Raw genomic sequence first — 14,219 nt, forward strand, 5'->3', positions numbered from 1 at the left:
TTTGGACAGAATTTCTGAAATTACTGGCCTTTTTTTTTTTTTTTTCCTCTTTGCCTTTCAGAATGTTTATTCTAAGTCTCTGCTCGGGTACTGACTGTCATGTTACTGGTATCATTTAGCCATGACAGATGAAGGAATTGCTTAGACAGGGATGATATCTGTCTTCTGTGTCCTGCTAATTTGCAAAGTATTCAGACTTCCAAATCTGGTTGTATTTTTTTCTGAGGAGTTATATGTTAAGAGATGTTGTCATTTAAATATTTTCTACTACATTATCTGAATATTGTTTTTTATGCTGAAGCATTCTCCTGAAAAGAGAATTCCATTAATGAGGAGCAGTTAGGTGTAGATTCATTTAACTGTTACAGACGTTCCCCATATTGTGTGTTTTTAAATGATGTTTTAAGTTGTTTCCTCCTACTGTTAAGCACAGCTACTACTTTGTATCACATTAAGTGATTTCACAGACTAAATCTCAGCAGAGTAAAACCTGCATTTTTTCTTGCTGATGTTAGCTTAAGCATGTCGCATAGCCCAAATACTTCACAATATACCCTTCATAACAGGTATTTTATGTCATGCTCTTTTAAAAAATGTATATCTGTTGCTATCTGTATATCTTATATACTGTTTTTAAAGAAAAAGATTAAATACAAGTTAAACTTTCTATTTTGATGCTAATTGTGACACTACCATAATTATTAACATTTTGGTTTCCCAAATTGATGGAAATCATTACAATGTAATTGTAAGGCTGGTTTTAAAATCACAGGAATGCAATATTCATGTGACCTCAGCAAGTGGACACAGATCTCCTCCGATAGCCATAACAGTCTATTTTTTTAAGTAGACCTCATTCTCAAAATTTGCTGCTCATATATTGCTGTGCCTGTAATAGATGACAAATCACAAAGCCTCTGCGGATTGGTCCTTGTATAAATTTAAACAGTTTACTAATCTGTTTGAGTAATTATGTAGTGGAATATGTCAAATCTCTTTTAAATCAGTATGTCCTTTTAAGGCCTGATGTGCTTTTTTATGCAGGAGTGGCAAGTATAAGTTGGTATTTATACATGAACTCCATCTAGATCCAGAGATTAAATGTTCAAATATGACTGTGTATAAATATGTTGCCATTATACCTTATCCTCTTTGACTGATCCTGAGAAAAAATATTGTTCTATTTAGCTGGTAAAAGAAAGGAAAAAATTATGCTGTGTTTATTTTTAACAGACTTTCCTAATTCCATTAATGCTGAACAGATACCCTTTCAACAGCAATACAAGGCCAGCACGATTCCCGTATAAGGGGAAGAAAGCTACACATAGCTATTGTTCTTTCAGTGCAAAATGCTTGTATTACATAAAATGCTGTGTAATGGTCCTCTGATCTGCTGAGATTTATGCAATTAACTAAGCAGAAACACTAAGATAAAAAAATGTCAGATTGAGAACAGAGAGTGACCTTGCACTGCAAAGCCATGAAATCATCACCAGTTTCTAATGTTACCACTGTTCCTGTTCTGGCAAGTGTTTAACTGGATGCTTGTCAGTATCTCCAAGAGTAATGAATCTCCTTTTTTAATACCTTGAACACCTTGCGAATACAGAGGAGTTTTAGTTCATGGGTTGCAGCATTCTCATAGCTGGAAACACAGGAATTGTCTTATTGGCACATACTAAACGTCCATGTGATGGAGTATGCTGTGTTGCTAGTCACTGGGGTAGGGTTTAATTACAAGGAAATTCTAAATGCCCTACGAGAGTTCTCAGACTTTACCAGTAGAAAAGCGTGGGTCTGGCTGCTGTGATCAGTCTTTTGCATTAGATATTTTGGCTTGCGTAGGTCCCTTTTATGTACTCAGGTTTGGGTGGTTTTGGTGTTTTTTTGTTGTTGGTTGCGGGGGGGGGGTTCCCCCACCCTCAGAGATTTAAGGACTTCTCTCTGTGCAAGAGGTGACCTAGAAGGGATGTTGTGCTGTCAGATTTTTTTACCTTTAGAATCACTTCAAGCAAGTTTAGAGCTCCATGATTTGGTGGAGGTAAGGTATTAGCCCTAGAGGAAGCAGATACTTCTTTGCTAGCTTATGTATCTCTTCTTACCTTTGGACCCCTTGTTCTTAATTACACCAGACACAGAAATCAATGGATGCTGCTTTTCCTAACAGCATGCTCTTCAATTGAAAACCAAGAGCTTGACTGTTGAGGAAAATCAAGCAAGTCCCTGTGTGGGGGAGGATGCAGTTATCGGTGTTTTCCATAGATTAAAAATACATCAGAGTGTGTTAAATATAAAACTAGAAGATATTGTTGATCTGTCAGTTGAAAGGTAAAGTTGAAATACTAATGTAATTTATTTTTTTGTCATTACCATATTTTTTTCTGAAGTATTTGTTGTCTTTTGAATTAGCTAGGGCAGCAGATTTGCCAGGGATGATGAATTGCCCATTTTGGTATTAACTGAGAGGATTCAGCAAAACTATCATTGAAGAGGATGTCTTACTTAATCAGTCATTAGTGTCTCTTCATATGTGAATTTGTCAATTTATATCTGCTGTTTCCTCCTGCTTAATAAAATTGGAAATAATATATTGTGAAAACCTTAATACAAATGGGTGAAATTAAGCCAAACCTTAAAAAAAATCTCTTCTAGGTGCGTTCCTTGTTCTCATATTCTGTTAAAGCTTATCAAATTTTTTAACAGAAATGAATGGCATAACATATCTTTAAAGAAATTGTTTCATAGCTTAATAATATAAACAGTGCTTCAGTTTACTTTGTAATTACACTTTAAATGATTTTGTCTATTTTCAATACTTATAAAGTGATAGTTGATATGCTCACCATGAAAATCATCTTTAATACTATATACTCTCTATTTCTATGGTTCTCTATATAACATATCTTCTATGAGATAAAATTGAACTACTGTGCCACATAAAGTCTGTCTGTGGAATCAATAGGCTACTTACCATTACAGAAGCTCTCACCTCTGTTTGAGATGGGAGTTTTTTTGGTAGCTACAGTGACAATCTGGCTATAGTTCTATAAAAGAAAGATGTGTTTATTGTACTGTAGTTCTTGACAGATCTTGGCTGGGCTGGAACATTACTGTTATGACCAGCAGAATTAACCTAAGTTGTTTCTTTTTTGTCTGTACCAATTGTCCTAGTGCATTAAATTTAAAACATGGATTAGGTACACATATGTTCTACGTCAAGACAATATAATGTGAAATGGAGCTGAGGTTCAGAGAGGCAATAATAATCATCACCATAAATATTGTTTGCAGTATTATCATCTGTATGTCAGTTCAAAGTGTCACTGGCACTATACAATAGTAAATAAGGCAAGAGTCTTACTCCAAATATGGAACCTATAGGTTCTTACTTTTGCGGGGAATCTTTGTAATAGGCACTGTGGTGCTTTGTGGGACTTCCAACTGTTGCAGCGCTGAACTCTGAAGTGCAAGAAGGAATGGGAAAGGCAGATTTGAGCGTATTCCCTTCTATATATCTTTCCCAGCTTGCCCCAGGTGTAGGAGGCAATCGTGATTCCACTTCCTGATAACTTTTTGCTTCCTCTGGAGGATATTTTTCAAAGTCATTGCTGTTTCTTCCAGGTCTTTTATGATTTTTCCATTGTCAATTGCACTGGACAAATACAAGGATTAGATTTAGTGTTTTCCCTGGTGCACTACATTTTCATAGAAAGACATTTAAGAAATAAGTCCATGCTCAAACTTTTTTTTTCCTGAAAAATCTTAAATCCTTAACAGTATTGTAAAGGTTTTCCCTGAAACCCAAACACTCCATTTCAGTTTCCTACCCTTTTCTCACTGAATGTTAAAAGAGGAAAATTTTCAGTAAGTTAGGACTAGTGTTGCATTTCTTCAGAAATATTTGTGGATTTTTTGTTTTTACAGGAGTGTATTTTACCTGTTCTATCTCATTAGAAGGAAAACTAACATCAGCACAGCAAAAATAAATGTTTTGGATTAGCTACTGCATATTGCCTTTCAGCACACTTTAATTAAAGTGGCATTTGTTTGTCCTATAATATCACCATTCCCTAATCGATGTACTGAGCAAGCACCATGGTGACAAGATAAGTTGCTTTGTTTTGTTCCATATGTCTGTGTTCCAAATTTTCCATAGTTTTAATTGGTTCCCTGCAGAATAACATTTACAAGCATATGGTATGGAAAATGCTGACTGCATTTGTTATCATATATTTTAGTACATTGGTGGCACTAGATCACTAAGCCTTTAAATGTGATTATGAGGTTATTTAATGCAGTCAATAGTGTGCTTAAAACACAGCAAAAAAATCTGCAGTGAGCCAAATGGTATGAAGGAAATATGTTTGAATGCCTTCTTAATGCTTCAGGGATAGATGGGGAAGTCTGATTCAGGAAAGATTTTGGGTAATGTTTATGCTGAAACATACTTTGTCACCTAAGAGTAATTTGGAAAGCTCTGTGTAGGCTGCTTGCCATCACAACAAGAGGAATGTGCATAGGAACGTGGAATGCAGAAAAGGCAAAATACATGATAATGTCAAAGATTATTGACTTCTGAAGAAATACACTGGCATTAGCTGATGGAATGCAGGGTCAGCCCTTAAATCTCGTGTGTCTGACTTTGGAGACACCAGCACTACATTTTTACACTGATTATACTCTGGGAGAAGATGGCCAATCCAAAAGAGAACACAGTTGACTGAGAAGACCCCAGTCATCTTGGTGTGTGTGAAGGTCTGAGTTCAACAATATTGACATAGGTGTTGGGCTATGTCTTTTGCATTGTGCTGGAGGAGAGGGTGTGCCATGGTGCAGAACAGCTGAATTGGATTTCATGCTCAAACAAACTGACCAAGGTGGTTTCAGACTGCTCCAAGCAGTGCTCAGTGGGTCATTGTATTACTGACCTCTTTGGATTTCATGAGCAGACTGGAAACTCACAGACCAAATGATCAGAGAAAGAGGATCACTCCACACATGGAGATTTCTGATGTATGGATTACATCCTTTGCGTATGGATTCAAGACGTACCTTATCCCTTCTGTCCCCAGCCTAACTTACTAACTAAATAACTTCCAATTTTCTACTATTTTAATGTCACCCATGTAAAAAAGAGTGTTAGACATTAAAGCAGCACAAGGTCTAAGTTTATTAGTGACTAGACATATGCTGAAAAGCATATGAATGTTAGAAGTAATACAAGAATGTGATTATGCATTTTCTTTTGCTCATATTCAATACGTATATGGCTCTGATATTAGTATTATGGTGAGGGCAATTCAGGGATCTAAACAGTATAGACGTAACCAATTACTGTATGAGTAAAAGGCAGTGCCTTCTCAAAATGGAGCATATGTTTCTATTCTCATAACATCCCAAATCTGAAAATAGATTGTTTTTGTAAAATCAAGTTTCATCCCGAGTGTTCATTTCTTAGTGCACTGTCATTTCACTAACAAGCACAGTGTTGCAAGATAATTTTTAATCTGTGCTCAGCTTCTGCAGCAAATCAACCCAACATCTATCTCTCACAAAGACACTTGGACTTAAACATGTTACAGTAATAGAATTCCCTCTTGGAAAAAGAAGCTGCCGATAACAAAAAAGGGGTATGGGAAAATTCTTTTGGGGAATGGTGTTTGCAGCGGGCATAAATGACAGCAGAGGAGTACTTGTTAACTGGTTTCTGATTTTCAGTGTGGAAAAAGAAATAGTGACTAAAATAATACTAGAGGGAAAAAAAAAAAAAACCCTGCATCTTTTCTGAGGCAATCTTACCAGAGAATGCCAAAGACATTTTAGAATTATAGTATGATAAAAACCTGTTGAACAAGAAAGGCAAAATTGTAAGTTACTTTGGCGTCCTGATTATCTCTTCCAGCTATGATTTTCTCTCTCAACTGAAGGTGTGTAATACATTTTAGGATAAGTCACTGTGGTGAGTTGACCCTGGCTGGAGCATGTGGCAGGTGGGCAGGTGCCCACCAAAGCTGGTCTCTCACTCCAGGGGAGTGACAAAGCTAAACATGGGAGAGAAAATATAATGAAAAGCTCATGGGCCGAGATAAGGACAGGGAGAGATCACTCAGCAATTACTATCACAGGCAAAACAGACTCGACTTGAGGAAAATTAATTTCATTTTTTACCAATCAACCAGAGTAGGGTAATGAGAAATAAAACCAAATCTCAAAACACCTTCCCCCCACCCCTTCCTTCTTCCCCGGCACAGCTTCACTCCCAGATTCTCTACCTACCCCGCTGGCGGTGGGGATTGGGGTCAGTTCATCACACATTGTCTCTGCTACGTCATCCTCCTGAGGGGCAGGACTCCTCACACTCTTCTCCTGCTCCAGCATGGGGTCCCTCCCACAGGAGACAGTCCTCCACGACCTTCTCCAGTGTGAATCCTTCCCACGGGCTGCAGTTCTTCACAAACTGCTCCAGCGTGGGTCCTTTCCACAGGCTGCAGTGCTTCAGGCCCAGACTGCTCCAGCGTGGGTCCCCTGCAGGGTCACAAGTCGTGCCAGCAAACCTTCTCCAGCGTGGGCTCCTCTCTCCACAGGTCCTCAGGTCCTGCCAGGAGCCTGCTCCAGCACAGGCTTCCCATGTGGTTACAGCCTCCTTTGGGCAGCCACCTGCTCCGGCGTGGGGTCCTCCACCGGCTGCAGGTGGATATCTGCTCCACCGTGGACCTCCATGGGCTGCAGGAGGACAGCCTGCCTCACCATGGTCTTCCCCACAGGCTGCAGGGGAATCTCTGCTCCCATGCCTGGAGCATCTCCTCCCCCTCCTTCTTCACTGACCTGGGGATCTGCAGGGCTGTTTCTCTTACATGTTCTCAGTCCTCTCTTTGGCTGCAATTGCCTAGGGTTTTTTTTCCCCTTGTTAAATATGCTATCCAAGAGGTGCTACCACCATCACTGACGGGCTCAGCCTTGGCCAGCAGCAGGTCTGTCTTGGAGCCAGCTGGCATTGGCTCTGTCAGACATGGGGGAAGCTTCTGGCATCTTCTCACAGAAGCCACCCCTGTAACACCCCCTTGCTACCAAAACCTTGCCATGCAAACCCAATACAGTCACTGATGGGAAGATGGTGTCTAAGATTTTATTATTAGTGTGGACTACTTCTTTGTCGTGAAACACTTAAAATATAGTTCATGATGAAGAGGAGACAGAAGTTTACACAGAAGATCTGAAACAAAATGAAAATGTGAAAATGTAGCTCTGTGTAATGTTTGTATTTGAGTGCAGTATAGTCACAAATATTATCTCTAGCACATTGATAAAAATCTAGAAGAAACATTGAGATTGCAAGATGATGCAATTAAATAAAAAAGGGAAGAACAGAGTAAAACCTGCTTATTTCTTGTCCATACAAACTCAGAAAATTGTCTTATTATATGATCACTAATGGTATTTCTGTTGGGCTGTTGGCTTACTTCAGGGTATGGTCTCCTGTTCAACTTCATGCATATGACCTAAGGGCTACACTGACTTCAGAAACATCAAGCTCAACTCCAAAAGCTCCTGTACAGCACAGTGGTTAAGTGCCTCCTATATTCTCAGTTGCAATATTGCTTTCACTATTTTAAAGAAGAATCTAAGCTTCTTAAACACTCTGAGGTCAAATGTTAAGTCTATGACAGAGGCACGTAAATGAGCTACATTATTTGAGCTGAATTCCCTTGCCTTCACCAAAAGAAATCACCCTTTTTCTCCAATACAGTTTCTCTTTGCTCTCTATAATTCATTAAACTTCTGCAGTGTCTAATGTAGGGGATTATTGGTACCGGTCACCTCTTGACACACCACAGAACTGATACAATTAATCTGACAGGGGCATTCTGCTCCTTGGGTAAACGTGCTCCCTACTTTTAACTCATTTGTTTTTATTATCTCAAGGGACACCCCGATCCTGTAGGAAGCCAAACAATTCCTAAAGGAGATGAATACTATCAAGTCTTGTAAACCAATAGGCATCCCATTCTCACCTTTGCATGTTAAGTGCCAAGTGGGGAAGGAGAGGGAAGAGGAGTCAAGTAACTTGAGCTGAAAATTCAAAGGTATGCTGTGACTGGCTTTAGACACTAAAGATAACCTAGTATAGGAATATAGCTTGTTCTTTTGCAGAGCCGAACTGTTGTATGCTGTATTGCTGATACTCAGGTATTAGGTGAGAGCTCTAATCCCACATAGAACACATTAATTTGAAAAACAAATGAGTTAATGCGGCATGAAAGGAAGAGGGGAACTTTGATTTTTACTTTAGTAACTTCTATGATAGAGAATCCTATCGACAGGCTGTTGAAGTACTGCTGATTCAAGCTTAAATGATCATTCTGCTGGGAACATTTTCCTTTTTCAGCCATGCAAGAGTATATCCTGTTTCGTCTTGGCAGGAAGAGCAATGTGATACCTTTACTGAGCCTAAGGTCATTTAAATAAGTTTGTCCCCTCCTCACTTTGTTAATCTTGTATCATAAAAACTTAGGTTTCTTTAATTCCCTAAGACAAAGCATATTTAATACCTGTCTAATTTAATGGGAGCTTTATCTTGATGTAACAGCAAAATTAGGATCAAAACGTGGTGCCAAAGTCATGCTTCCAATATGTGTGTGAACATGGGCATGTATGTGTACCCTATGTATGACCCATTTTGAAAACCAGATACTATTGGGTATACCGTATACTTGTACCCCATGATCCACTAGAAGTGGTGTCTCAACAGTTGGCCCTAGAGGCAAAAATTGGGAGAAGCAAGAGAGTTTGAACATGGAAAGCTTATAAAACGTGGTGGAAAATCGATGCCAAACCAATTGATGGAATAAATCTAATTTTAAAAGGAGCCAACAAGATTTTGATTGATGTTTTTAATTCTGTGTTCTTCTTGTGATATTTAAATGGCATCTCTGCATTATTTGATTACTCCAACTATTCTTTTTCAAATGAAAATTACATGTAGAAATCATTGTTCATTTTTATTTTTTGCAATGTGAATAAATGTGAGTGGTAAGTTAGAAGTTATTTCAAAGACAAGTAGAGCAGACTGGCATGCAGTTATATTCTGTAAATTAATTAAAAGTGAAAAGAGAGTAGGTGTTTGCAGTTCGTAGGAATTCTTTCTCGAATAGTATGAAGTTTGTCTGTCTGCAGAATGCCAAATCAGAGCCTGTTCATAATGCAGAAATATTGAACTGAATTCTCAGCAGCAATAGCTGACCATGCCAATTCTTGATTAGAAATGACTGGAAAAGAGAGCTCCTGTCTTCTGGAAATTCCAGGAACAATGTAGGGACAGGACTTGCTTGCCTGGCTGGCATGCCAGATAGCTAACCTGCTTCATTTCCATTATTCATTTTGAAGGATCAGCATGCTTCTATAGAACAGTGTGATTTTGGGAAACGTCATTTTAAAATAAAACTCCCTTTAGCAAACTCTTGACTCTTAAATATGGCTTTTAAAGTATTAACTTCAGAAGACAGTAATGCTTGTTCAGCAAGGCTGTGTTCAACATCCTGTGGGAAGTGCAGTCACTGTCAGAGAGGGGAGTGCAGGACAGACCGGGTAAAGTATGTGTATCAGTTAGGCGCCAGGTAAATTCTATATGCATGACAACTAAGGTGCGACAACTTTGTTATAGACTAGTCATAGTCTTTTGTCATCAGATCTCATTCAACACAAAATATTAGGTGATATTTTATGCCTATCCAACCATTTCTAACAGCGGCATTGAATTTTTATGACCCTTCCACTTGTTTATCTTTTTTGTAAGGCTGTGTCTTCCATATAAAAGCAGATGGTGTGGATTTAGAAAATTGCCCTTCTGCTTTATTGTATTTTATTATGCTAGTGGGATTGATGTTTGCTGTAAAAGCTTTTTTTTAGATCCATAAGTAAAGCAACATTGTACAATAAAGATCTAACAGGTGATGATTAAAATGTGGTGCACTTGAAATTTTCTCTATTAAATTATGTTACTTAGGGAAGAATCCACTAGGTAACTGTGTGTTTTACAACTATTACAATAAACTACAGTATATATTATATACTGTACATGATAAATGTGATACTGCAGGGGCAGAGAAATAAAATAGTTTTTCTTCTGTCCTCAAAAATAAGACAAAACAAAGACTTACCAGGGTAAGAGACCTTCTTTTTTTTCCAGGCCAGTATAAAGCTTTCTTGTGAAAAGACTTATGAAATCTTAAACTAATTTGAACTTTGCATAAAATATTAAATTAACTTTGCCTTGGCTTAAAGCCATTTCTTTGACAACTGAGAAGGATGATCAACTTAAAAGCCCTCAGGCCGATGGAAGTATAATACTGCCTGATACTATGAGGCAAATGCAGGATGTACTCCAAAATGACCACTCAATAAATAGTACCTCTGGGTTGGAGGTACAATTCCAAAGCTATTGAAAAGGTACAAAAATCTTCTCTCATGTAAGTAAATGACTTGAAATCTCAGTTTCAGTATTTATTACTATATTGTCCTTGGTCCAGGTGGTTAGGCTTTTTCCCCATGCATCTCCAGGAAAGCTAAGTATGTCTGCGCAGCCATGCTCCCTTGTTAGTGCTTCAGCCACAAGGTTGGAAAAGCTTTCAGCGTTGTATCTGACACTGTATTATTACGTGACTCTGCAGCTTCTTTGTTAATATGCTTCTGTTGAGCCATATAGCTTCTTCCTTCAAAGAATTGCTATCCTTGACAAGTACTGTCCCATCCCATGCAGCAAAATGTAGTGATTTTGTTGCAGTTGAAGGACAGAAGATCCAGTGAGATTTGAGACAAAAAGAAAATAGTGGCTCAGAAAGCAAGGCTGTGTGTGGCTGTGCATGCGTGTGTGTGTGCTGGTGAGGGTGTATGAAGGTGAGCGAAAAGAACAAAATTTTTTGCCTTAAGACACTGAGTGTTTTGTAGGGGTTCCTGTTTATGCTAGAAAATGTCTTCAGTATTTCTTACTTTGCAAGATCATTTCAGCTTCTGCATTAACAGAAGAAAAAAAGAAGAGACAATGTAATTTTTGACAGGGATATTGTAATGTGATGAATCACTGTAGTAATAAGCCCTAGCCAAGGTTTTTGCAAACCTGATTGCCAGTATATGCAGTATGTCTGAATGAATCAGCTGCTTGATGCAAGTAAGAACCAATAAAAGGTTTTTTTGACTGCAGTTGCATAAAGATACAGTTGCCATACTAATGCTTTTATGTGATTGAAGACAACAAAACTGGGCAGATATGAGAGTTTCTTCACCGTAATTATCAGAGTATCAGAAGAGATCTCTTACTAGATTGCAGAAGTAGCTTAATGTTTATAAATCTCTTTTTTAGGCACGATAAGTGAATGTTGATCTGTGCAGGTCTGATCTGAATTGAGTTATCCTGACTGATGTCATCTGAGAGTGACACATCATTTCTTTAATTCGTTTTATCCCAGGCATCCAGTGTTTATGCATTTGACAACTTCTTTTTAATCTAGCTAAACAAAAACCCATCAGCACTAAGAGAGATCAGTGGTCTCTTATGTAGTTTAATTTGAGTTCCAGTTTCATCATCAACTGCTTAAATTTTTTAATTCTCAGAGAAATTGAGGCTTCATGATTCCTCTCAGGTTTACCTGTGGTAGCTGCAGGAGTTAATCACATTTTAGTCCTATGGCAGCTAAGTCTCACAGCATTTATGGATCTAAAGCTTCGTCTTCCCAATTGTGGGCTTCTCTGCTGGGGTCTTCGTTTGGAGAGACCTGGAAGAGGAAGCCTCACATCCATGTGCCTGCTTTTCTCCTAGCTGGCTGGTGAGCAAGCAGTAGACTGTGCAAACTAGTTGTATCTGAGATGATGGAAGAAGAAGCAGTCTCAGGCCTATAAGATAATAAGCTTGGATGGCTCTGGGAGGACATGCTTCAGGGTTGCTTTTATGGAGATATACTTTTTGGAAGGTTATTATTAATATGTAGTAGTAAGATACTAAAAAGGCCCTCAGGGAGCTACATATGGGGAGAGGAAATTAATTTGATTAATAATATCAATTTATTTTATTAATAATTAGTTTGGTAATACATGATTTGGTATTGGAAGGCACTTCTTCAAAAGTCATGCTTTCACACTTCTTTTAATGAAGAAAATTCTTCAGACTGATGAAACAAGATGTGGACTATCAATTTTCTCTCTTGTCAGTGTGTCTTACATCATCAGAATGTGAAGCAGAGACTTTCTTTGATGTTTGTTGTGGCCAAATTTGGCCTTGAAATCTGTGAAATAGGAACTTGAATTACTTGTTAAGAAAGCTTACAGGTTGACTTTGTATTTTAACATTAGTAGAATAGCTGTCATTTTGAATTAGAAAAACCCCATTGCAAAAACATTTGCTAAAAGTCACAAATGAGAGATTAGGGAGTGAAATGGGGTAGTTTTGTTCAAATGCACAGATTCTTACTCAGGGAGGGGTACAGTGATTAAAATAAGCAATTGTAGTGGAAGAAACAAAAATATATCCTCTCTGGAGTGACCAGAGAAAGGCAGCGTGCAACAGAAACCCCTGAACGCCTTCAGAAATTTGTTTTTCCTTCCCTTTCCTTGGGGAAAGAGTTGGCAGTAGCTAGTAGGTTACCTCAACTGCATGTTTGTCTTAGGCAGAAATACTCTGGAAGAAACCAGCAGTTGTTTGGAGTGACAGTATATTAACAGCCTGACCAAGAAATACACCCTCTCACTGTTAGTCTGCTTACTGTCATATTGGAAACTCAGCTTAATAAGCTCCATCTCAGAATTCTTGTTAAGCCCTTGAGAACAGTCTGAGGAGATGGCTTGTCCTTCCACAGTCTGTTCTGGTTCATATGTGTTGATGAAATTCTGGTGTGCTGGACTTAAAAAAATCAGTCCTCAGATGGCTGGTTGACCTGTTTGGATTACAAAGATACGTTCTCCATAGCTTGCTTGCTCTGCTATGTTCTTTTTGTATTCTGCTCTTTTATAGCTGTGCTTTTTTCATGTCTGCAGAAGTCAAGTGTAGGGTTCAGAAACTTTCAGCCTTGGAATTCTTCAATTTTTGTGTAATTGTTCTGTCTCCATTCCTGAAGAGGTAATTGGGGGGGTTGGGGGGGGGCATGATGGCACATACAAAGGAGTGAAAGATGCTGGGTTGTTTGGGTGGTTTGTTTTTTTTTAGAAATGTGAGTTCTTCTTTTTCTTTTAAACAGCTGTTAAGACAAAGAGGGTTTTCCATCTTTGGTACTTCTCTTCCCACATGATTTTCTACAGATTTTAGAACTGCAATATACCTGTGTAACAAGGCTACAGCTAATGTGACTTTAACAAAGCTACAGCTAACATTTGTAAATTGTTGTTGTAAAAAAAAAAAGTGTGCAGATTTTAGTGCTTGAGAGAATGAGTTCCAAAGACAACACAAAAAATTTCTTAATTTTTCAAAAGAAAACACTCGTACCCAATGACATGAATAGGTCTGACATTTGTCACTGAAACCCAGATGACTGTTGAGGATCCTTGCTAGTTCTATATGGGGTGGTGTTTTGTGGAGTGTGAGCAACAGGAAGCAAATAATTTTATAGGTACAGAATATGTAGATATAGAACAGCATCAGATGCTTGAAATTTTTTGTATTGTTGTTTGCACTGGATTCCTGGAGGTGGGTGACTTTGTAGATTTAATAATGAATTTGTCAGTTCATTCAGTTTCCTTCTTTTTCAGGGTTAAGTCATTTGCTATGCAGTTATGGTGAACCTAAAGAAAAAGACTTCTATACACTGAATAATACCAAAAAAATGATGAGCATATGAACTTTATTTTCATTCTTTAGGGTAGCAGATCAGTCAGAAATGTATGCTGCAGAAGAACAATATGACAAAAAAATATATTGAAAAGAGGAAGATGGAGACAGTTCATTGCTGGTGAAGGCCTACAGCTTAAATGAACATATCTGTGCCAGACACTGTACTGTTCAGAAAGCTGTCTGTCTTTCCCAATACATAGGGAATGGAGGATACGTGTTCTGGTTTTATTACCCAAAGGTATTTTGATGGCTGTGTTCCATATAAGGGAAAAAGAACTAAGTTTCCTCCTTATATCTAGATAGAGGTAAGATTAGACACAGAGAAAAAAGGTTAGTTTAAAAAAAATTGCCCGTTTATAGTTACTGAAGATAATATACTAATTATATACTTCTGTTGAAGGATTAA

The 14,219-nt window shown here is 38.1% G+C and overlaps 1 protein-coding gene across 5 annotated transcripts in view; it reads left to right on the forward strand.

Moving 5' to 3' along the window:
- Nucleotides 1-14,219, forward strand: part of PRUNE2 (prune homolog 2 with BCH domain) — a 149,175-nt gene that overhangs the window by 16,441 nt on the left and 118,515 nt on the right. The window lies entirely within an intron of this gene.

This window comes from Aquila chrysaetos, chromosome Z (assembly GCF_900496995.4).
Source record: "Aquila chrysaetos chrysaetos chromosome Z, bAquChr1.4, whole genome shotgun sequence".
Classification (NCBI taxonomy): domain Eukaryota; kingdom Metazoa; phylum Chordata; class Aves; order Accipitriformes; family Accipitridae; genus Aquila; species Aquila chrysaetos.